This window comes from Lissotriton helveticus, chromosome 8, assembly GCF_964261635.1.
Source record: "Lissotriton helveticus chromosome 8, aLisHel1.1, whole genome shotgun sequence".
Taxonomy (NCBI): Eukaryota; Metazoa; Chordata; class Amphibia; order Caudata; family Salamandridae; genus Lissotriton; species Lissotriton helveticus.
Window position 1 is genome coordinate 829,569,336 of NC_136069.1, and position 23,170 is coordinate 829,592,505.

A 23,170-nucleotide genomic window follows, 5' to 3' on the forward strand; every position below is an offset into this window, starting at 1 on the left:
AAAAGCATACTTAGGCAAAGCTTTGTGGACAGGAAGGACATTAGAGCAAGTGAGGAATAAGCACTGCTTTTGATAATTTACATAGGCAGAACAGAGACTGCTGGGAAAAGCCTGAAATTAAAGGCACAGAAAATGCCTGCTTCTGGAGAGAACACTAAGAAGGGTTGAACGTTTTTCCTCTGACCCTAGCCACTCTTACAAGGAATCCTATGATAGTCAGCAGGACCCACCCTAAAAAGGAAGGGACAGCCATTTGGACCCTTTCCACCTTTTCTTGATCGAGCCTGATCGAGCGCTGATTGAGCGGATAAGCACATGTACTTATCATTTTGGGAAGGTATTGCTTAGCTTGCTACCAGCAGCTCAGTTATGTTATGATGTTAGAGGCTATGCAAGGAATGCTTTAGTCCTGCATTAGGCAGTTTTTATTGCTTCTTGCATTCAAGAGATAGATAATTAGCCAGAATCTGTGGCCCAGCTATTCACCTTGGCATTCCGATTTGCACAAAGGGAATAAGTATTTGAGAGAAAAGGCAAAATGTGTTTCTTATGTTGTTATGAACAGCTTTTTATTCTTTCTCTTTAGGCTCTAGCCAATGCAGAAATATATAAATAACTGCTGACTTCCTGTAAGACGTGTCCAATGCTGAGACAAAATAAAAGGGGACACTTACAAATGATAGTGCTATCGTTTGAGAAAGGGTAAGTTGACACTGAATTTCATGTGTATTCACAGACCAAGCATGAAAAAGACCCCAGCATGATCTTCATTGCGGGCTTAGAGCTGGTATTACCTTTTCAGAGGTGAGGGCCTTTCGGCGGCTCGTTGGTCTAGGGGTATGATTCTCGCTTTGGGTGCGAGAGGTCCCGGGTTCAAATCCCGGACGAGCCCTTTCATTGGTGCTCTTTTAAAGTAGTTTTGAAGTATGCATTTCAAAGCCAATATCAATTTTCTCTTTGCAGTAGTGGATGAATATATGCTAGAGTCTCATGCTTTTAACCTTGCCCTGCCTGAGCAAATAGGAAACATTTCTCTTTAAGCATTTTGCTAAAATGCTGAACTTGCAAGGCATATACAAGCGTTCAGATAGGGCTGTCCGGCAGGTTGCATGAAAGAAATCTAAAACCAGATGCCCTTGGAATAGCCTGTTTTGAGCAGTTTCATCACAGAAGAATCAACTGTAGGTATCTGTTTCTGTAGTGTAGTGGTTATCACATTCGCCTCACACGCGAAAGGTCCCCGGTTCGAAACCGGGCAGAAACACCGGTTATATTGTCTTGGCTTCATTTGCAGTCACTTGAAAAGTAGAGATTCTCAAATAAATGGCAAGAGGTTGAAACAAATCCAAAGAAATGCATGGCATATCTATGTGTATGTGTATGCATGTATCTATATATAAAGATAGATAGATAGATAGATATAGGGAGAGAGAGAGCATTAATATAAACAGAGACTTTATTTTCAATCAAGCGGTCTTTTCTTTCCTTTAAGAGCAGAATGTAGTGCTTGGTTGGCAAGCATCACATATTGTGATGTGTTAGCTAAGAGTTCCATGTCCTTCAGACTCATATATTCCTCTGTAGTTGTACCTTGGTGATTCAACAAAACATGGCATCATAATCAGCATTCTACTGCCACAGACTGGACAGAGAAACCATTTAGAATTTCCCTGAAAAAGAAAAAAAGCATACTTAGGCAAAGCTTTGTGGACAGGAAGGACATTAGAGCAAGTGAGGAATAAGCACTGCTTTTGATAATTTACATAGGCAGAACAGAGACTGCTGGGAAAAGCCTGAAATTAAAGGCACAGAAAATGCCTGCTTCTGGAGAGAACACTAAGAAGGGTTGAACGTTTTTCCTCTGACCCTAGCCACTCTTACAAGGAATCCTATGATAGTCAGCAGGACCCACCCTAAAAAGGAAGGGACAGCCATTTGGACCCTTTCCACCTTTTCTATATCTCGCCTAATCGAGCCTGATCGAGCGGATAAGCACATGTACTTATCATTTTGGGAAGGTATTGCTTAGCTTGCTACCAGCAGCTCAGTTATGTTATGATGTTAGAGGCTATGTTATGTTATGTTATGTTATGTTATTATAGGTCTTCTATAGCGCGCGGCTACTCCAAAGCAGTGTCCCAGCGCTTTATGCTCCAGACCAAGAAAGAGAAAAAAAACATACACCACATAACAATAAAAAGAACAGAACAGCAAGGGCAGAATAGGACATTGTGAGACTCTAGTCAGTAAAGAGCCAGGTCTTTAAGCTCTTCCTGAAAGCAGATAAGTTGGACATGGAACGCAAGGACAGAGGTAGGGAGTTCCAAAGCTGAGGGGCTAACAGCCTAAAGGATCGCCCTCCGATACGGGCTTTCTTTATGCGGGGGACTACTGCTAATGCCAATGACTCTGATCTTAAAGATCGTGCCGGCAGATAGAAAGCCATCCTCTTTTGTAAGTATTGGGCCCCCGCGCCATGCAAGGCTTTATGAGCCAATGTCATAGCCTTGAACATTAACCGCTTCCGGATGGGGAGCCAATGTAAGGTTCGCAGTAGGTTAGACACCCTCACTCGTCGATGCAAGCCAAAGATGGCACGAGCGGCAGCATTCTGGGTCACCTGCATACGCTGTAAGAGGTACTCCGGCAGGCCCAGATACAGGATGTTAGCGTAGTCGAGTCTGGACCCGATGAGGGCCTGAACAGTTATTCTCCTATGGTCCTCCGAGAGTAGCGGAAAAAACTTCCGCAACATCCTGAGGATACCGAAACATGTTCCTGTAAGGGTCAGCACCTGAGATTTGAGAGTAAGCCCATTGTCTATTTTAATTCCCAAGTTCTTGGCTGACTCAGAGGAGTTGGCTGGAGGGAACATGTCAGCGGGCCACCACCCCTGCCAGTCCGGTTCCGAGGGGCATCCGAAAAAAAAGTATCTCGGACTTATCCGAGTTGCACTTGAGGCTGTTCAGTTGGAACCAGTTAAAAACAGCCCCTTGGCACTCACGGATACTATCACCCTCGAAATCTTCGCCCCTCCGGCAGGTGAAGAGAAGCTGGGTGTCGTCAGCGTAGGAAACGATCTGGGCCCCAAAGGATTCCACCAAAGCCGCCAAAGGGGTCATAAAGATGTTAAAAAGAGTTGGGCTCAATACTGAGCCCTGAGGAACTCCGACTCCCAAAGGCGACATTTCGGCAGATCCAGGGGAGGCCCAGACCGTTTGTCGGCGGTTGGTCAGAAAGGAACGAAACCAACTGAGCACCGACCCCCTCAGACCGATGGCATGTAGCCTTATGAGGAGATCCTCATGGGGGACGGTGTCGAAAGCCGCCGACAGATCCAACATAACCAACATCACCCTGCCTCCGGCATCCAGCGCCTCCTTAACAATCTCTGAAACCTCCAGGAGTGCGGTTTCTGTACTTAGGTTAGGTCGAAAACCTGATTGAGACGCGTGCAGAAGCTTGTTAGATTCCAAAAAATTGGAGAGGACGCCATGAATATGTTTCTCCAAGATTTTCGTGAAAGCCGGGAGGAGCGAGATAGGCCTATAGTTAGCAGGGGTGTCTGGGGCAAGGCTAGGCTTTTTAAGAAGAGGGATGACCATGGCCTGTTTCCACAGATGTGGAAGGGCTCCCTGACTTAAAGAGAGGTTTAAAATGGGGTTAGCAAGAGGGTTAACAACTTCTGCCATTCTGGCTAGAAATTTGGCAGGGCAAGGGTCACGTGGTGATCCAGATTTCGAACTCATCATAAGTGCTAGTGAGGACGATTCCGTAAGAGGCGGGAACACCGCTAGCACGGGGCCGGAGGTAGGCACATAAACTGACTCTTCCAATGAGGGCGGGATACCAGTTATAGGCCTCGGGGGAAAGGAATCCTGTATCTGCCTGATTTTGGTGGTGAAGAAATTGGCTATGGTGTCAGCCCAGGTGTCCGCAGGGGCTACCTGCGCTAAGTTAGATCGCTGGGTAGTAAATTCTCTGACAACCGCGAAAATCTCCTTACAGGAATTGGCTGCTTCCTCGATTCTTTTAGCGAGGTAGCCTTTCTTTTCCTGGAGGACTAATCTATGGTAGGTTTTAATCATGGATCTATAGGTCAGTTTTGCCTCGATATCGTACTCAGCTCTCCATGTCCGTTCGGCAACTTTACATAGTCTACGGGAATGAGCCAATTCCGCAGTAAACCATGGTGCCGAGACCCGTTTGATGGCGGTACGAGGGGGCTGTGCAGGAGCAAGCTCGTTCAGTCTGGCTAAAAGCCAGGTCTGCAGGGTTTCAAGATCCTTATCCAGGTCACCAGTATAGGACACAGGATGGTTCACAAGGGCCTGGGAAAGCAGGTCGGGAGTCACCCGATGGTATGCTCTAAAGGCGAAACCCTGTTGTCTCGGAGCGGTGACTGCTGATTTCTCAGTGCCAGGTATTTGGAAATAAACTAGTCGATGGTCAGACCATAGAACCGGCAGCACTGCAGTCACCTCAACCGGAAAGGTAGAAAAGACCTGGTCTAAAGTATGACCCTTGTCGTGGGTCGGGCCAGAAAGATAGGGGAACAGGCCCAAGGAGGATGTGATATCTAGCATCCTAATAGTATCCGGATCATGACTATCGTCCATATGGAAGTTAAAGTCCCCGGCTAGCACGCACCTCTCCGTTTTCAGCACTAAGATAGACATGACTTGTTGGAGTTCCTCAAAAAAGGACCCTGCAGGCCCCGGAGGTCTGTATACTAGGAGCCCCTTAACAGATTGTTGGGGAGACAGGGCTAGGGAGAAGGCCAGGGATTCGGTGCCCGTGATAGATTCCGTGTGAATGGCCGAACACGCGATAGTTTTTTTCACAACGAGGGCCACTCCTCCCCCTCTACCCTTATCTCTGTCTTGTCTAAGAATGTTGTACTCAGGTGGAATAGCTGCGGCAATGTCAGGATGAGAGGACTCATTGAGCCATGTCTCAGTAAGCATCAGACAGGCAGGTTTGTCAATAGTCAGGAGATCAAAGATCTCCTGAGCGTGTCTGTGCATAGATCTAGTGTTGAGGAGTAGGCAGAGGTGTTTAGTTTTACACTCCTTCATATGAGAAGTAGGCGGACGTGCGCTAGTAAGCTGCCAGTTATACTCTGGGCATTTATGCTTACCCCTGTAACGTCCCGGAAAAACTGAGTAACAGGACTCCGCCGCTTTGTTGAAAGAATGGAGCTCCTGGGATGTGTAAGAAAACATCGTAATATGTGTGGGGGAAGAGTAGAGACTAGAAGAGCCTGGCATGCCGCACGCCTCCGGGACGCTGACGGGCGCAGACGGGCACACTCTGGCGCGACTCAGGCGCAGGTCAGGCGCATCCGCATTACGCGTCCGCATACGCGGAGGAAGAGGTGAGCATTTTATAGCGCTACTAGAGCGCGAGGGCGGCGAGTCCTACCCCCAAGATGGCGGCCAAAATCAGATCCCAGCCCTCGGCGTCAATACTTGGCCGAGGGCGGTCTGAATACCCAGGCAAGGTGAGGGGAGCAAACGAGGCGCCTAAGAGCGCTAGGAAGTCTTTTGCATGCAACAAAACGCTTCTTAAATCAAGCGCCAAGCACAAGCCAAATTTACACAAGTTAAAATGAAAAAACACGCAAGTTAAAATACACAGCTAAAACGTGTAAAGAATAGAAGGGAGACCTCCCGGCTTCCGCCTCAAGAGGGAAAAGGTTGTAGCAGTTTGGTAATCCCTGAGTGGAGGAGCAAATTCCCCTTTTATAGCGCTACTAGAGCGCGAGGGCGGCGAGTCCTACCCCCAAGATGGCGGCCAAAATCAGATCCCAGCCCTCGGCGTCAATACTCGGCCGAGGGCGGTCTGAATACCCAGGCAAGGTGAGGGGAGCAAACGAGGCGCCTAAGAGCGCTAGGAAGTCTTTTGCATGGAACAAAACGCTTCTTAAATCAAGCGCCACGCACAAGCCAAATTTACACAAGTTAAAATGAAAAAACACGCAAGTTAAAATACACAGCCAAAACGTGTAAAGAATAGAAGGGAGACCTCCCGGCTTCCGCCTCAAGAGGGAAAAGGTTGTAGCAGTTTGGTAATCCCTGAGTGGAGGAGCAAATTCCCTTTTTATAGCGCTACTAGAGCACGAGGGCGGCGAGTCCTACCCCCAAGATGGCGGCCAAAATCAGATCCCAGCCCTCGGCGTCAATACTCGGCCGAGGGCGGTCTGAATACCCAGGCAAGGTGAGGGGAGCAAACGAGGCGCCTAAGAGCGCTAGGAAGTCTTTTGCATGCAACAAAACGCTTCTTAAATCAAGCGCCAAGCACAAGCCAAATTTACACAAGTTAAAATGAAAAAACACGCAAGTTAAAATACACAGCTAAAACGTGTAAAGAATAGAAGGGAGACCTCCCGGCTTCCGCCTCAAGAGGGAAAAGGTTGTAGCAGTTTGGTAATCCCTGAGCGGAGGAGCAAATTCCCCTTCTTATAGCGCTACTAGAGCGCGAGGGCGGCGAGTCCTACCCCCAAGATGGCGGCCAAAATCAGATCCCAGCCCTCGGCGTCAATACTCGGCCGAGGGCGGTCTGAATACCCAGGCAAGGTGAGGGGAGCAAACGAGGCGCCTAAGAGCGCTAGGAAGTCTTTTGCAAGGAATGCTTTAGTCCTGCATTAGGCAGTTTTTATTGCTTCTTGCATTCAAGAGATAGATAATTAGCCAGAATCTGTGGCCCAGCTATTCACCTTGGCATTCCGATTTGCACAAAGGGAATAAGTATTTGAGAGAAAAGGCAAAATGTGTTTCTTATGTTGTTATGAACAGCTTTTTATTCTTTCTCTTTAGGCTCTAGCCAATGCAGAAATATATAAATAACTGCTGACTTCCTGTAAGACGTGTCCAATGCTGAGACAAAATAAAAGGGGACACTTACAAATGATAGTGCTATCGTTTGAGAAAGGGTAAGTTGACACTGAATTTCATGTGTATTCACAGACCAAGCATGAAAAAGACCCCAGCATGATCTTCATTGTGGGCTTAGAGCTGGTATTACCTTTTCAGAGGTGAGGGCCTTTCGACGGCTCGTTGGTCTAGGGGTATGATTCTCGCTTTGGGTGCGAGAGGTCCCGGGTTCAAATCGTGGACGAGCCCTTTCATTGGTGCTCTTTTAAAGTAGTTTTGAAGTATGCATTTCAAAGCCAATATCAATTTTCTCTTTGCAGTAGTGGATGAATATATGCTAGAGTCTTATGCTTTTAACCTTGCCCTGCCTGAGCAAATAGGAAACATTTCTCTTTAAGCATTTTGCTAAAATGCTGAACTTGCAAGGCATATACAAGCGTTCAGATAGGGCTGTCCGGCAGGTTGCATGAAAGAAATCTAAAACCAGATGCCCTTGGAATAACCTGTTTTGAGCAGTTTCATCACAGAAGAATCAACTGTAGGTATCTGTTTCTGTAGTGTAGTGGTTATCACGTTCGTCTCACACGCGAAAGGTCCCCGGTTCGAAACTGGGCAGAAACACCGGTTATATTGTCTTGGCTGCAATGTTGGGGGTTGCTGTTTTGCATGAAATTGTCCAGGCCCTGACGATGGGTTCTTGCAGTCTCGTTCCAAGAAAGTGAATTCTCTTAAAAACAATAACATAATTGGCATTTGGATGTATATGTTGATTCACAGACCTCACTTTCTAAAGAGCCCTGCATTCGGTTCAATGCTCAACCAGAACAAGCATTAGCTTTGAGAATTGTTGGCACTAACAGGCCTCTTATCTTAGTGGAGTGTTTCTGGTTTTTAAGTGCTGAGGCCTGGGCTCAATTCCTAGATGATCCTTCTCAAGGTGATGATACAAATTCATCGTCACCTTTACGTTTAATGTCAGAATTGTTTATTTCCATTTGGTGGTGTATGAATGCTTTCGACAGTATGGGGATTTTTTCCAGCCTTGCATGAATAAAAGCATATCACTCCTCTTTATGTATTTTTCTAATACATTTATATTTGCATCTCCTCTCCTAGCATGCATTTTTGACTATCTTACAGGCTGAATATAATAAGTATCAATTCAGGGGCGCTTCTTCTACTCAAATCATAACTGTTCTATCACGACATTGATAAGCAATCTGCATCTGCTTCTGTTGCGTATTGGTTATCATATTTACCTGACGTGTGAAAGTCCCATGTTTGACAGTGCACGTTAACAAAGAAACCAAGGATTTTTTTAAAAGTTGTCTTGTGTTTTGGTTACCTTGCATCAGCCAAAAAGTGCCAGAGATGACTTCATTTGCAGTCACTTGAAAAGTAGAGATTCTCAAATAAATGGCAAGCGGTTGAAACAAATCCAAAGAAATGCATGGCATATCTATGTGTATGTTTATGCATGTATCTATATATAAAGATAGATAGATAGATAGATATATAGATAGATAGATAGATAGATAGATGGATAGATAGATAGATAGATAGATAGATAGATAGATAGATAGATAGATAGATAGATAGATAGATAGATAGATAGATAGATAGATAGATAGATAGATAGATAGATAGATAGATAGACAGACAGACAGACAGACAGACAGACAGACGGACGGACGGACGGACGGACGGACGGACGGACGGACGGACGGACGGACGGACGGACGGACGGACGGACGGACGGACGGACGGACGGACGGACGGACGGACGGACGGACGGACGGACGGACGGACGGACGGACGGACGGACGGACGGACAGACAGACAGACAGACAGACAGACAGACAGACAGACAGACAGACAGACAGACAGACAGACAGATAGATAGATAGATAGATAGATAGATAGATAGATAGATAGATAGATAGAGGGAGAGAGAGAGCATTAATATAAACAGAGACTTTATTTTCAATCAAGCGGTCTTTTCTTTCCTTTAAGAGCAGAATGTTCTGCTCATCAGCGCACCAGAATGTAGTGCTTGGTTGGCAATCACATATTGTGATGTGTTAGCTAAGAGTTCCATGTCCTTCAGACTCATATATTCCTCTGTAGTTGTACCTTGGTGAATCAACAAAACATGGCATCATAATCAGCATTCTACTGCCACAGACTGGACAGAGAAACCATTTAGAATTTCCCTGAAAAAGAAAAGAAGCATACTTAGGCAAAGCTTTGTGGACAGGAAGGACATTAGAGCAAGTGAGGAATAAGCACTGCTTTTGATAATTTACATAGGCAGAACAGAGACTGCTGGGAAAAGCCTGAAATTAAAGGCACAGAAAATGCCTGCTTCTGGAGAGAACACTAAGAAGGGTTGAACGTTTTTCCTCTGACCCTAGCCACTCTTACAAGGAATCCTATGATAGTCAGCAGGACCCACCCTAAAAAGGAAGGGACAGCCATTTGGACCCTTTCCACCTTTTCTATATCGAGCCTGATCGAGCCTCATTGAGCGCTGATTGAGCGGATAAGCACATGTACTTCTCATTTTGGGAAGGTATTGCTTAGCTTGCTACCAGCAGCTCAGTTATGTTATGATGTTAGAGGCTATGCAAGGAATGCTTTAGTCCTGCATTAGGCAGTTTTTATTGCTTCTTGCATTCAAGAGATAGATAATTAGCCAGAATCTGTGGCCCAGCTATTCACCTTGGCATTCCGATTTGAACAAAGGGAATAAGTATTTGAGAGAAAAGGCAAAATGTGTTTCTTATGTTGTTATGAACAGCTTTTTATTCTTTCTCTTTAGTCTCTATCCAATGCATAAATATATAAATAACTGCTGACTTCCTGTAAGACCTGTCCAATGCTGAGACAAAATAAAAGGGGACACTTACAAATGATAGTGCTATCGTTTGAGAAAGGGTAAGTTGACACTGAATTTCATGTGTATTCACAGACCAAGCATGAAAAAGACCCCAGCATGATCTTCATTGCGGGCTTAGAGCTGGTATTACCTTTTCAGAGGTGAGGGCCTTTCGACGGCTCGTTGGTCTAGGGGTATGATTCTCGCTTTGGGTGCGAGAGGTCCCGGGTTCAAATCCCGGACGAGCCCTTTCATTGGTGCTCTTTTAAAGTAGTTTTGAAGTATGCATTTCAAAGCCAATATCAATTTTCTCTTTGCAGTAGTGGATGAATATATGCTAGAGTCTCATGCTTTTAACCTTGCCCTGCCTGAGCAAATAGGAAACATTTCTCTTTAAGCATTTTGCTAAAATGCTGAACTTGCAAGGCATATACAAGCGTTCAGATAGGGCTGTCCGGCAGGTTGCATGAAAGAAATCTAAAACCAGATGCCCTTGGAATAGCCTGTTTTGAGCAGTTTCATCACAGAAAAACCAACTGTAGGTATCTGTTTCTGTAGTGTAGTGGTTATCACGTTTGCCTCACACGCGAAAGGTCCCCGGTTCGAAACCGGGCAGAAACACCGGTTATATTGTCTTGGCTGCAATGTTGAGAGTTGCCCTTTTGCATGAAATTGTCCAGGCCCTGACGATGGGTACATGCAGTCTCGTTCCAAGAAAGTGAATTCTCCTAAAAACAATAACATAATTGGCATTTGGATGTATATGTTGATTCGCAGATCTCACTTTCAAAAGAGCCCTGCATTCGGTTCAATGCTCAACCAGAACAAGCATTAACTTTGAGAATTGTTGGCACCAACAGGCCTCTTATCTTAGTGGAGTGTTTCTGGTTTTTAAGTGCTGAGGCCTGGGCTCAATTCCTAGATGATCCTTTTCAAGGTGATGATACAAATTCATCGTCACCTTTACGTTTAATGTCAGAATTGTTTATTTCCATTTGGTGGTGTATGAATGCTTTCGACAGTATGGTTTTTTTTTTCTAGCCTTGCATGAATAAAAGCATATCACTCCTCTTTATGTATTTTTCTAATACATTTATATTTGCATCTCCTCTCCTAGCATGCATTTTTGACTATCTTACAGGCTGAATATAATAAGTATCAATTCAGGGGCGCTTCTACTACTCAAATCATAACTGTTCTATCACGACATTGATAAGCAATCTGCATCTGCTTCTGTTGCGTATTGGTTATCATATTTACCTGACGTGTGAAAGTCCCATGTTTGACAGTGCACGTTAACAAAGAAACCAATGATTTTTATTAAAAGTTGTCTTGTGTTTTGGTTACCTTGCATCAGCCAAAAAGTGCCAGAGATGACTTCATTTGCAGTCACTTGAAAAGTAGAGATTCTCAAATAAATGGCAAGAGGTTGAAACAAATCCAAAGAAATGCATGGCATATCTATGTGTATGTGTATGCATGTATCTATATATAAAGATAGATAGATAGATAGATAAATAGATAGATGGATGGATGGATGGATGGATAGATGGACGGACGGACAGACAAACAGACAGACAGACAGACAGACAGACAGACAGATAGACAGATAGATAGATAGATAGATAGATAGATAGATAGATAGATAGATAGATAGATAGATAGATAGATAGATAGATAGATAGATAGATAGATAGATAGATAGATAGATAGATAGATAGATAGATAGATAGATAGATAGATAGATAGATAGATAGATAGATAGATAGATAGATAGATAGATAGATAGATAGATAGATAGATAGATAGATAGATAGATAGATAGATAGATAGATAGATAGATAGATAGATAGATATAGGGAGAGAGAGAGCATTAATATAAACAGAGACTTTATTTTCAATCAAGCGGTCTTTTCTTTCCTTTAAGAGCAGAATGTTCTGCTCATCAGCGCACCAGAATGTAGTGCTTGGTTGGCAAGCATCACATATTGTGATGTGTTAGGTAAGAGTTCCATGTCCTTCAGACTCATATATTCCTCTGTAGTTGTACCTTGGTGATTCAACAAAACATGGCATCATAATCAGCATTCTACTGCCACAGACTGGACAGAGAAACCATTTAGAATTTCCCTGAAAAAGAAAAAAGCATACTTAGGCAAAGCTGTGGTAGTAGGTCGTATCTTTTCTCTATGTTTATTACTGTATGATATGCCCTATCATTTGTAGAACTTGCTTATGTCATTAATGGAACTACATGATGTAATTTAGAATGTTGGTGTTTGGTGAGCTGTGGGGAGAAGGCGGTTGGTTTCTGGAGAGTTGGGATGTTTGCCCTGCTGCTCCGGTGGGTCCATAGTTTATGAATTAAATAAACTATAAATTAACATCAACTTCGACTGCTGACCATCTTTATATTGGCGACGAGGGAAATCTACTAGACCCACTGGATTACGCGGTGAATTGAAATTTTCGGAGGCTTCATTGCCACAATTTACCGAAAATCAAGCCCAATACTCTTCTTTTATTTTAAATTGGACTTTACAAGCTTCGTTTTACAGCCTTCGTTTCACTGTTCTTCGGATTTGCAACGTACTGTTATTCAAAGTTTACCTTATTCAAAAGTCTCTTTAGCCTCGAGGAATCCGTTGGGTTTAACTGCGCTTCAAGGTTCCAGCGCGTGAAGATGCTTGCCTGAGCGAGTGAAGGTGTTGGTCTGAATCCTGTTGCGTACTACAACGCTGCGTTCCAGTGACCTCAGAGCGTAGCAAGGCAGGGTCAGCCATTTTGTGTGAGTTTGGTTGTCCATTCCCTGCGTTCCAGTGACATCACCACGCAACCACGCCAGGACAGACATTTTGATTTCACTTGTGTGCGTACTTTGTTTACGCTCACCATCTGTCACTCGTAGCCTTTCGCAAGACGGTGAGATTTCTCTAACAAGCGGAGAAATCATTCTCATCTATCAGTAAATGCCTGGTATGTACACTACTCTAGCGAAGGCAGTTTCACAAGCGCAAAGGCAGTTTCCTCTGGCGTGAAGGCTTTTTCTTAAAAGCGAAGGCATTTTGATGTGCACGTTTTCTTTTGCTAGCGCATTTTCAGTGGTGCGCACACTTTAATTCAATTTCACATCTTAAGAAGCATTCTGTTTGGAGCGCATTTTCAGTGGTGCGCACACTTATTATTGTTTCGAGGCATTCTTCTTGTGAAGTGTTCTGTAGCAAGCGCATTTACAGTGGTGCGCACACTTATTGCAGGAATCTTTATTTTGGAAACAATGTTCATTGAAAGTTCATACATAGCTTCTCTCCTGATAAAGTGCACATTTCTTCTTTCACACCTGGGAACTCAACTATTTACTCAATTTATTCAGGTGTTTCTTCTGTTGAATTTTCTAAAAAGACTTGTTGTTATTTTGACTTCATCCTTCTTCTTTGCTCTTATTCATTCAGAATCTGATTATGGCTAGTGCGCAGATTTGCAATCAACCCACAATCTTTCTACAAGTTCCAGGTAAGCCTAAATTGGAATGGAAAAAGTGGTTTGAAAGTTTTGAGAATTATATTGTGGCTATTGATGGATCCAAATTTTCAGCGGAAAGATTAAAAGCCATCTTATTCAGTTATTTGGGTTCTGCTGCCATTGAAATTTTCAAAAACTTAATTCCAATTCCACCACCTAGTGGGGGTGGTGATGGATGGAACTGCTATAAGGAAGCTGTTGCCAGACTTGAGAAACAATTTCAAGATGAGCCAAATGTTCTTCTTGAGAGGCATGCATTCCATAAGAGGAAACAGTTTCCTGATGAGACCATAGAGGAATATGTTGCTGCCTTGAGAGTGCTAGCCGCTAATTGTAACTATGGAGCAACTGTTGATTACTGCATTAGGGATCAACTTATTTTTGAATGTGAGTCTAAGAAAGTTCAGGAAAGACTCTTGGCTTGTCGCAATCCCACATTAAGTGAAGCTGTTGATTTAGCCAAAGGGATTGAGAGATCCATTTTATCTTCAAGAATCATTTCTGCTGAAAGTTCTAAATCATTCAACTCACCTTCTGCTTCATCTGTCTGTGCAGTGCAAGCTTCTAACAGAGGAAGGTCTAGTTTTAAACAAGTTCCGATTAACAAGTCATCTTGTTATAGATGTGGTTCCAAAACACATTTAGCTAATAATGTCAACTGTCCTGCCATTAAGAGAAATTGTGTTAATTGTGGTAAAGTTGGCCATTTTTCTTCTGTTTGCCATGCTCCTAGGAAAAATTCTAGTTCTTCAAATTCAAGTGTTAATAATCTTGATGTTGTTGAAGAAGATTTGCAGAACATGTTGTTAACCATCTATGACAATGTTTTTGATTATTCTGTGAACAACATCAATCTACCTTTTAAGGCACCATTAGGCACGGTATTGGTTGGTGATATTTCTTTTCAAGCCATGGCTGATTCTGGTTCACCGATCTCTATTCTGTCTGATGTGTTTTTCAAGGAAAATTGGAAGAACGTCATTCTCCATAAATCTGACATTAACCCAAAAGCTTTTGGTAACTTTGATATAACCATGTTAGGCTACTTCGAAGATTCGTTAGAATTTGAGTCGAGGAAAATTTTTACTAAAATTTATGTGGCCATTGATGGAAAGAATATAGTTGGGTGGTTTGATTTAGGTAGGCTTGGGGTAATTTTGTGTCCTGGTTCTGAACGTCCTTTGCAACTTAGAGAATTTGATGTTAACAATGTTTACATGGACAAATATAGCTTAGAAATGATTCTTAAGAAACATTCAAATGTTTTTAAAAATGTTGTGGGTCAAGTCAAAGGTTATATGCATAAGATTAAGTTAAAGAAGAATGCAGTTCCCATTCAACATAAAGTGCGTATGGTTCCACTTGGTATGCGGGAGAAATTGAAGGTCCATCTTGATACTTTATGTTCAGAAGGTATCATTGAACCAACTGATAGTTCTGAGTGGGTGTCGGCTATTGTTTTGGCACTCAAAAAGAATCAAGATTTAAGGCTGTGTGTAGATTTGAGGTCCCTTAATAAGAACATTGTCGTTGACACGCATCCTTTACCCCGCATCCAAGATATGTTGTCTGCCGTCAATGGTGCCAGATATTTTTCTATTATAGACCTCAAATCTGCATACCATCAGGTACTCCTGGATAATTCCTCTAAAGATCTTACCACTTTTACTACTCCCTTTGGGTTGTATAGATTTAAAAGGATGCCATTTGGTCTCGCATCGGCGGCCAGTGTTTTTCAGAAGCTTATTGAGAGTTTATTTCAAGGTATCACTGGTGTTCAATCATTCCAGGATGATATACTAATTTTCGCTAAAACTTCTGAACAACACAATGTTATTCTCAATAAGGTCCTTAACATTCTTGGTACTAAGGGCATGACTGTCAGCAAGGAAAAGTGCAAATTTTTTGTTGAAGAGTTAAATTATTTGGGTCACAAAATCACGGCTGATGGCATTTTTCCCAAAGAAGATTTAGTCAACACTTTGGATAATATTAGTACACCCAAGGACAAAGATTCTTTGCGCTCTTTCTTAGGTTTGGGAGAGTACTATTCAAGGTTTGTGAAAGGGTATGCGTTAGTAGTAGAACCTCTCAGACAGCTTCTTAGAAAGGGTGTTCAGTTTATTTGGAGCAAGATCCATGATGAAGCTTTTGTCAATATAAAGAAGCTTATTGCCAAAGCACCTGGTCTCAAGACCTTCGATCCTGAGGGTAAATCCTTTGTCACTGTGGATGCTAGTACCATTGGCCTCGGTGCTGTTTTTTCCCAAATTGTTGATGGTAAGGAAAGAGTTATATCTTTCATTTCTAGGGCAATTCGGGGTGCTGAAAAACACTACAGCACTATTGAGAAAGAGGCCTTAGCTTGCGTTTGGGCCGTGGAAAAATTCAAAAGTTTCTTATGGGGCAGGTCTTTTGTTCTTGTCACTGACCACAAACCACTTGTATTCATGATGGATGGTGTCAGGAGTGGCAAGGCGTCATCTAGGCTTGTCAGGTTGATTGCCAGACTACAAGAGTATAATTTTGAAACACAGCATATCCCAGGTGGGAAAAATTTCACTGCTGATTGTTTGTCCAGACTTCCTCCCTTTGAGGAAGATAATAATGATATTTTGGATGAACATGAATGTGTTGTGGCTTTGATCGATGCTGTGAGTTCTTTTGAGTTCGGCATTTCTGAGGAAGACTGGATTGAGGCTATGACCAGGGATTTGTTACTTGAGAAGGTCAAAAATTTTGTTAGTGTTGGTTGGCCTCCTATTAGGAATGTGGAAGATGGTTTAAGGAGTTTTGCTCAGATTGCTGATGAGCTTAGCATTGAAGGGAATATTTTATTGCGTCACAATTTGTTTATTCCTCCTAATGCCTTAAGGGATAAACTCATTAAACTTGCACACGCTGGTCATCCTGGCATCTCTGGTACAAAAAAAATTCTGAAGGACCACTATTGGTGGCCTGGAATGGATGCAGGTATTGAGAGAGTGATTGATAATTGTCCTGTTTGTGTCAGGGCTGATAAGCACTGGAAGGTTTCGACTCAACCTTTGTCTCTCAGAGAAGGTGCTGTTGGTCCATGGGATAAAGTTTCTATTGATTTTTCTGGTCCTTTTGAGTGTCTTGGTAGGGAGAAGAGATTTTCTATTGTGCTAATTGATAATTTTTCCAAATGGATCTATTATACCTTTGTGGAACATCCCAATACGGATGCTGTGGTTGATTTTTTGGATTTTGTTTTCAGTTTGGAAGGTGCTCCCAATCTCATTTTATCCGATAATGGGGTGCAATTTGTGTCCAGGAAATTGAAAGGATTTTTAGAAAAGTTTGGAGTCAAGTCTGAAACCACTCCTTTGTATTGTCCCAGGGCCAATGGCCAAGTCGAAAGGGCCAATAGATTTATTAAGGAGGGCATTCAAGCTGCCTTAGAGAGCAAGTTGGACGTTTTTCAATTCTTGAAGGAGAAATTGTGGAGTTACCATATTACTCCGAATTCTTCCACTGGTTTTTTACCCTATCTACTGATGAGAGGCAGACAGGCAAAATCTGTCTTAAGACCCAACTTTGTTAAAGGTGTTGGGCTTGAGGTCAACATGAAAGCTATTATTGATGAAGTCCAACAAAACATTCAAGAGTCTCGCATTGCTGGCAAAAGTTATCATGATGCCTCTTGCAAGTCCAAAGATAAGTTCATCAAGGTTGGCGATTGGGTACGTGTGTTGAAACCCACTTTATCTAGCAAAGGTTCTTCCAAGTTTTCCAATCCTTTTCAGGTTGAAAGAGTAACTGATTCTGCTGTTCTACTTGCTGAGAAGGGTTGGTGGAGCAAGGGTTCAGTTATTCTTCTTAAACCTGGGCAAGAACGTTTCTTTGCTGAAGATGAGGAAGGTGGTTGCACTTGGAATGATCTTGTTCAAGGAAAAAAGTTTCATGCAACTGATGTGTCCACTGATGGCACTGCACACGATGTTGGTACTGAAAATGTTGTTTCTTCTGAGTGTTCTATTGCTGGTGGAAGTGGTTCTGAAGCTTCTTTTGTTCCTGCTTCTAACCTACAGGAGTCTATTGAATTCTCTCCTCAGGTTAGTCCTTTGTCTCACAAAAGGATTTCTAGAATGCCAAAGAAACTTGACGATTATATCTTGGATGTTTGATTTATTTTATTTTGTTGTTTTTGTAAAAAGAGACATGTGGTAGTAGGTCGTATCTTTTCTCTATGTTTATTACTGTATGATATGCCCTATCATTTGTAGAACTTGCTTATGTCATTTATGGAACTACATGATGTAATTTAGAATGTTGGTGTTTGGTGAGCTGTGGGGAGAAGGCGGTTGGTTTCTGGAGAGTTGGGATGTTTGCCCTGCTGCTCCGGTGGGTCCATAGTTTATGAATTAAATAAACTATAAATTAACATCAACTTCAACTGCTGAACATCTTTATAAAAGCTTTGTGGACAGGAAGGACATTAGAGCAAGTGAGGAATAAGCACTGCTTTTGATAATTTACATAGGCAGAACAGAGACTGCTGGGAAAAGCCTGAAATTAAAGGCACAGAAAATGCCTGCTTCTGGAGAGAACACTAAGAAGGGTTGAACGTTTTTCCTCTGACCCTAGCCACTCTTACAAGGAATCCTATGATAATCAGCAGGACCCACCCTAAAAAGGAAGGGACAGCCATTTGGACCCTTTCCACCTTTTCTATATCTCGCCTGATCGAGCGGATAAGCACATGTACTTATCATTTTGGGAAGGTATTGCTTAGCTTGCTACCAGCAGCTCAGTTATGTTATGATGTTAGAGGCTATGCAAGGAATGCTTTAGTCCTGCATTAGGCAGTTTTTATTGCTTCTTGCATTCAAGAGATAGATAATTAGCCAGAATTTGTGGCCCAGCTATTCACCTTGGCATTCCGATTTGCACAAAGGGAATAAGTATTTGAGAGAAAAGGCAAAATGTGTTTCTTATGTTGTTATGAACAGCTTTTTATTCTTTCTCTTTAGGCTCTAGCCAATGCAGAAATATATAAATAACTGCTGACTTCCTGTAAGACGTGTCCAATGCTGAGACAAAATAAAAGGGGACACTTACAAATGATAGTGCCATTGTTTGAGAAAGGGTAAGTTGACACTGAATTTCATGTGTATTCACAGACCAAGCATGAAAAAGACCCCAGCATGATCTTCATTGCGGGCTTAGAGCTGGTATTACCTTTTCAGAGGTGAGGGCCTTTCGACGGCTCGTTGGTCTAGGGGTATGATTCTCGCTTTGGGTGCGAGAGGTCCTGGGTTCAAATCCCGGACGAGCCCTTTCATTGGTGCTCTTTTAAAGTAGTTTTGAAGTATGCATTTCAAAGCCATTATCAATTTTCTCTTTGCAGTAGTGGATGAATATATGCTAGAGTCTCATGCTGTTAACCTTGCCCTGCCTGAGCAAATAGGAAACATTTCTCTTTAAGCATTTTGCTAAAATGCTGAACTTGCAAGCCATATACAAGCGTTCAGATAGGGCTGTCCGGCAGGTTGCATGAAAGAAATCTAAAACCAGATGCCCTTGGAATAGCCTGTTTTGAGCAGTTTCATCACAGAAGAATCAACTGTAGGTATCTGTTTCTGTAGTGTAGTGGTTATCACGTGCTCACACGCGAAAGGTCATCGGTTCGAAACCGGGCAGAAACACCGGTTATATTGTCTTCGCTGCAATTTTGAGAGTTGCCGTTTTGCATGAAATTGTCCAGTCCCTGACGATGGGTTCATGCAGTCTCGTTCCAAGAAAGTGAATTCTCTTAAAAACAATAACATAATTGGCATTTGGATGTATATGTTGATTCACAGACCTCACTTTCAAAAGAGCCCTGCATTCGGTTCAATGCTCAACGAGAACAAGCATTAACTTTGAGAATTGTTGGCACCAACAGGCCTATTATCTTAGTGGAGTGTTTCTGGTTTTTAAGTGCTGAGGCCTGGGCTCAATTCCTAGACGATCCTTCTCAAGGTGATGATACAAATTCATCGTCACCTTTACGTTTAATGTCAGAATTGTTTATTTCCATTTGGTGGTGTATGAATGCTTTCGACAGTATGGGGATTTTTTCTAGCCTTGCATGAATAAAAGCATATCACTCCTCTTTATGTATTTTTCTAATACATTTATATTTGCATCTCCTCTCCTAGCATGCATTTTTGACTATCTTACAGGCTGAATATAATAAGTATCAATTCAGGGGCGCTTCTTCTACTCAAATCATAACTGTTCTATCACGACATTGATAAGCAATCTGCATCTGCTTCTGTTGCGTATTGGTTATCATATTTACCTGACGTGTGAAAGTCCCATGTTTGACAGTGCACGTTAACAAAGAAACCAATGATTTTTATTAAAAGTTGTCTTGTGTTTTGGTTACCTTGCATCAGCTAAAAAGTGCCAGAGATGACTTCATTTGCAGTCACTTGAAAAGTAGAGATTCTCAAATAAATGGCAAGAGGTTGAAACAAATCCAAAGAAATGCATGGCATATCTATGTGTATGTGTATGCATGTATCTATATATAAAGATAGATAGATAGATAGATAAATAGATAGATGGATGGATGGATGGATGGATGGATGGATAGATGGACGGACGGACGGACAAACAGACAGACAGACAGACAGAAAGACAGACAGACAGACAGACAGATAGATAGATAGATAGATAGATAGATAGATAGATAGATAGATAGATAGATAGATAGATAGATAGATAGATAGATAGATAGATAGAGATAGATAGATAGATAGATAGATAGATAGATAGATAGATAGATAGATAGATAGATAGATAGATAGATAGATAGATAGATAGATAGATAGATAGATAGATAGATAGATAGATAGATAGATAGATAGATAGATAGATAGATATAGGGAGTGAGAGAGCATTAATATAAACAGAGACTTTATTTTCAATCAAGCGGTCTTTTCTTTCCTTTAAGAGCAGAATGTTCTGCTCATCAGCGCACCAGAATGTAGTGCTTGGTTGGCAAGCATCACATATTGTGATGTGTTAGCTAAGAGTTCCATGTCCTTCAGACTCATATATTCCTCTGTAGTTGTACCTTGGTGATTCAACAAAACATGGCATCATAATCAGCATTCTACTGCCACAGACTGGACAGAGAAACCATTTAGAATTTCCCTGAAAAAGAAAAAAAACATACTTAGGCAAAGCTTTGTGGACAGGAAGGACATTAGAGCAAATTAGGAATAAGCACTGCTTTTGATAATTTACATAGGCAGAACAGAGACTGCTGGGAAAAAGCCTGAAATTAAAGGCACAGAAAATGCCTGCTTCTGGAGAGAACACTAAGAAGGGTTGAACGTTTTTCCTCTGACCCTAGCCACTCTTACAAGGAATCCTATGATAATCAGCAGGACCCACCCTAAAAAGGAAGGGGCAGCCATTTGGACCCTTTCCACCTTTTCTATATCTCGCCTGATCGAGCCTGATTGAGCGGATAAGCACATGTACTTCTCATTTTGGGAAGGTATTGCTTAGCTTGCTACCAGCAGCTCAGTTATGTTATGATGTTAGAGGCTATGCAAGGAATGCTTTAGTCCTGCATTAGGCAGTTTTTATTGCTTCTTGCATTCAAGAGATAGATAATTAGCCAGAATCTGTGGTCCAGCTATTCACCTTGGCATTCCGATTTGCACAAAGGGAATAAGTATTTGAGAGAAAAGGCAAAATGTGTTTCTTATGTTGTTATGAACAGCTTTTTATTCTTTCTCTTTAGGCTCTAGCCAATGCATAAATATATAAATAACTGCTGACTTCCTGTAAGACGTATCCAATGCTGAGACAAAATAAAAGGGGACACTTACAAATGATAGTGCTATCATTTGAGAAAGGGTAAGTTGACACTGAATTTCATGTGTATTCACAGACCAAGCATGAAAAAGACCCCAGCATGATCTTCATTGCGGGCTTAGAGCTGGTATTACCTTTTCAGAGGTGAGGGCCTTTCAACGGCTCGTTGGTCTAGGGGTATGATTCTCGCTTTGGGTGCGAGAGGTCCCGGGTTCAAATCCCAGACGAGCCCTTTCATTGGTGCTCTTTTAAAGTAGTTTTGAAGTATGCATTTCAAAGCCAATATCAATTTTCTCTTTGCAGTAGTGGATGAATATTTGCTAGAGTCTCATGCTTTTAACCTTGCCCTGCCTGAGCAAATAGGAAACATTTCTCTTTAAACATTTTGCTAAAATGCTGAACTTGCAAGGCATATACAAGCGTTCAGATAGGGCTGTCCGGCAGGTTGCATGAAAGAAATCTAAAACCAGATGCCCTTGGAATAGCCTGTTTTGAGCAGTTTCATCACAGAAGAATCAACTGTAGGTATCTGTTTCTGTAGTGTAGTGGTTATCACGTTCGACTCACACGCGAAAGGTCCCCGGTTCGAAACCGGGCAGAAACACCGGTTATATAGTCTTGGCTGCAATGTTGAGAGTTGCTGTTTTGCATGAAATTGTCCAGGCCCTGACGATGGGTTCATGCAGTCTCGTTCCAAGAAAGAGAATTCTCTTAAAAACAATAACATAATTGGCATTTGGATGTATATGTTGATTCACAGACCTCACTTTCAAAAGAGCCCTGCATTCGGTTCAATGCTCAACCAAAACAAGCATTAACTTTGAGAATTGTTGGCACCAACAGGCCTCTTATTTTAGTGGAGTGTTTCTGGTTTTTAAGTGCTGAGGCCTGGGCTCAATTCCTAGATGATCCTTCTCAAGGTGATGATACAAAATCATCGTCACCTTTACGTTTAATGTCAGAATTGTTTATTTCCATTTGGTGGTGTATGAATGCTTTCGACAGTATGGGGATTTTTTCTAGCCTTGCATGAATAAAAGCATATCACTCCTCTTTATGTATTTTTCTAATACATTTATATTTGCATCTGCTCTCCTAGCATGCATTTTTGACTATCTTACAGGCTGAATATAATAAGTATCAATTCAGGGGCGCTTCTTCTACTCAAAACATAACTGTTCTATCACGACATTGATAAGCAATCTGCATCTGCTTCTGTTGCGTATTGGTTATCATGTTTACCTGACGTGTGAAAGTCCCATGTTTGACAGTGCACGTTAACAAAGAAACCAATGATTTTTATTAAAAGTTGTCTTGTGTTTTGGTTACCTTGCATCAGCCAAAAAGTGCCAGAGATGACTTCATTTGCAGTCACTTGAAAAGTAGAGATTCTCAAATAAATGGCAAGAGGTTGAAACAAATCCAAAGAACTGCATGGCATATCTATGTGTTTGTGTATGCATGTATCTATATATAAAGATAGATAGATAGATAGATAGATAGATAGATAGATAGATAGATAGATAGATAGATAGATAGATAGATAGATAGATAGATAGATAGATAGATAGATAGATAGATAGATAGATAGATAGATAGATAGATAGATAGATAGATAGATAGATAGATGGATGGACGGACGGACGGACGGACGGACGGACGGACGGACGGACGGACGGACGGACGGACGGACGGACGGACGGACGGACGGACGGACGGACGGACGGACGGACGGAGACAGACAGACAGACAGACAGACAGACAGACAGACAGACAGACAGACAGACAGACAGACAGACAGACAGACAGATAGATAGATAGATAGATAGATAGATAGATAGATAGATAGATAGATAGATAGATAGATAGATAGATAGATAGATAGATAGATAGATAGATATAGGGAGAGAGAGAGCATTAATATAAACAGAGACTTTATTTTCAATCAAGCGGTCTTTTCTTTCCTTTAAGAGCAGAATGTTCTGCTCATCAGCGCACCAGAATGTAGTGCTTGGTTGGCAAGCATCACATATTGTGATGTGTTAGCTAAGAG

At 42.1% G+C, this 23,170-nt stretch overlaps 8 non-coding genes across 8 annotated transcripts; all 8 read left to right on the forward strand.

The window, feature by feature from the left end:
• Positions 1-820: 820 nt before the first annotated feature.
• On the forward strand, positions 821-892 carry TRNAP-UGG (transfer RNA proline (anticodon UGG)). Its single transcript has one exon. It is a non-coding gene; the product is annotated as a tRNA-Pro (tRNA).
• A 299-nt stretch (positions 893-1,191) lies between these two features.
• TRNAV-CAC (transfer RNA valine (anticodon CAC)) lies at positions 1,192-1,264 on the forward strand. Its single transcript has one exon. It is a non-coding gene; the product is annotated as a tRNA-Val (tRNA).
• A 6,159-nt stretch (positions 1,265-7,423) lies between these two features.
• Positions 7,424-7,496, forward strand: TRNAV-CAC (transfer RNA valine (anticodon CAC)). Its single transcript has one exon. It is a non-coding gene; the product is annotated as a tRNA-Val (tRNA).
• A 2,434-nt stretch (positions 7,497-9,930) lies between these two features.
• On the forward strand, positions 9,931-10,002 carry TRNAP-UGG (transfer RNA proline (anticodon UGG)). The gene has a single exon. It is a non-coding gene; the product is annotated as a tRNA-Pro (tRNA).
• A 299-nt stretch (positions 10,003-10,301) lies between these two features.
• On the forward strand, positions 10,302-10,374 carry TRNAV-CAC (transfer RNA valine (anticodon CAC)). The gene has a single exon. It is a non-coding gene; the product is annotated as a tRNA-Val (tRNA).
• Positions 10,375-18,506: 8,132 nt separating this feature from the next.
• On the forward strand, positions 18,507-18,578 carry TRNAP-UGG (transfer RNA proline (anticodon UGG)). Its single transcript has one exon. It is a non-coding gene; the product is annotated as a tRNA-Pro (tRNA).
• Positions 18,579-21,277: 2,699 nt separating this feature from the next.
• TRNAP-UGG (transfer RNA proline (anticodon UGG)) lies at positions 21,278-21,349 on the forward strand. Its single transcript has one exon. It is a non-coding gene; the product is annotated as a tRNA-Pro (tRNA).
• Positions 21,350-21,648: 299 nt separating this feature from the next.
• TRNAV-CAC (transfer RNA valine (anticodon CAC)) lies at positions 21,649-21,721 on the forward strand. Its single transcript has one exon. It is a non-coding gene; the product is annotated as a tRNA-Val (tRNA).
• Positions 21,722-23,170: the final 1,449 nt, after the last annotated feature.